The following is a 2,077-nucleotide window of genomic DNA, read 5'->3' as shown; positions in this document are numbered from 1 at the left end:
AGTGATCAGAAGGGGAATAATCTTTCAGGATCTTTTTTTTCTAGATTTTCCTTCTTTAAAATTGGGTGCGTCTTATATTCCGGAGCTTCTTATACGGCGAAAAATACGGTATTATTATTACACAGAATTTATATAGCGCCATCATAGTATGCAGTGCTGTACATAGTCATGTCACTAGCTGTCCCTCAAAGGGGCTTACAATCTAATGTCCCTACTATAGTGATATGTCTTTAATACAGTCTAATGAATAATTTTTTTCTGGAAGCATCTGGAAGAAGCAGCTGTATATTCTGGTGTACAGCTGGCAAAAGACAGACAAAGCTGGCATACAAAAATATATTCACGTGGTCCAAATCTAATTCCAAAAATGTTATCTTCTGTAATGCACCTGGGCACACAAACCACAGCGACTCCTTTTATCAAGTTTATTATTGTCATAAAACAAGACAATGGTTAAGTCCGATAAGCGTAGTACAGGAGGGTAAGGGAAAGGCAGGTCAGGAACAATAGGAGATCAGGGCAGGCAGCAGACAAGAATGGTCACAAACAATCCGAGGTCAGGGCAGGCACAGTTCAGGCAAGAGTCAGGTTTTAGACCAGGTCGCTATGGAAATGACAAACGGGGTTAACATAAACCAACACAAGGATGCACTCAAGCACACTGTGTTCACAGAGGCTTATAGCAGGCAATGGTGGTCTGGAGAGGTTCTCCTTAAATAGCCAGAGTGACCAATGACCTCGCACCACCTGGCGCCATTTGATTGGAGGGTAACCGATTGGCCGCAGGTAATTCAAACTAACTATGTGCCGCCCCGTGGTAAGGCAGCCGAGTGCCACGCCCTCGCGGGGGGTACAAGAGGCACGCATGGTAGCGTGCGCACCTTTTCCCACAGCACCCATGGGTTGTGCACTACTTTGCACATCCAAAGGAGGGCTGAGAATAGGACTTTCTGTAATCACATCCATAGAGATGCAAGGGATGATGCCTGGTCGAACAGTAGTTTAGCCAGGATGGATCCCTCCGCCTGCAAAGAGAGACACGCTGCGAGCAGGGCAACAGCCTCGGCCATTGCAGGTAGACACCCAAACCAGATCACCCGGTTAGATCCTGGGGCTCAGGGGATCTAAGGCGATCTGCAAACTTCTTCTCCTGGGCTACTGCCTCTCTAAGATTACTTTGGACCTGGTTCCAAACAGATTAGGAACGTTCTACCCAATCGTTAAGGACGGGAAGATCAGAGGGTGGACCTGACAGGGAGGACATTTTGGGACTCCGACCCCCGACACACATAAACAGAGAGATCCTGGTGGAGGAGTGCTCTGCTTTGTTATATGCCACCTCCGCAAAGCGGAGATAGTCAGCTCATCTCTCCTGGCAATATAAAGCTCCGGAGGTATTGTTCCAATGATTGGTTGGTTGGTTGGTTTGTTCAGTGTGGCTGTTCGTCTTGGGGTGGAACCCGGACGAAAAAGGAAAGCTCAATGACCATTTGGGCACAGAACTCCCTCCAGAACCTAGACACAAACTGAACCCCACGGTCTAAAACAATGTTTTCCGGAGCCCCATGCAGGCGGAACACACGAAACACAAATAAATCAGTTAATTACTTGGCTGAGGGTAACTTGGGTAGCGTTATAAAATGGGCTTGCTTACTGAAGCGATCTACCACTACTCAGATCACCGTAAACCCTAAGGACCCTGAAAGGTCCGTGATGAAGTCCATAGATATGTGGGTCCATGGAGCAGCAGGAATGGGCAGAGGCAGCAGAGTGCCGGAGGGAGCGTTACGGGAGGCTTTACTCCGAGCACAAACTGGGCATGCACGAACATAGCATTCAACATCCCTGACATGTGAGGCCCCCAAACGTGCATTTTTACTAAATTTAGAGATTTCTTCATTCTTGATTGGCCAGCAGTTTTAGAATCATGCAGCTGTTGGATAACCTTCAAGCGATAGAGGGGAACATATAGCCGCCCTTCAGGTTTTCTAGGGGGGTAGTCGGTCTGGTGGGGGGCTAAGAGATTCATCAGATTCTCTAAAAATACTGGAGTCTGTATGGCTGACACCAAACATTG

This window comes from Pyxicephalus adspersus, chromosome 5, assembly GCF_032062135.1.
Source record: "Pyxicephalus adspersus chromosome 5, UCB_Pads_2.0, whole genome shotgun sequence".
NCBI lineage: Eukaryota > Metazoa > Chordata > Amphibia > Anura > Pyxicephalidae > Pyxicephalus > Pyxicephalus adspersus.
Note: the sequence above shows the minus strand (reverse complement) of the source record.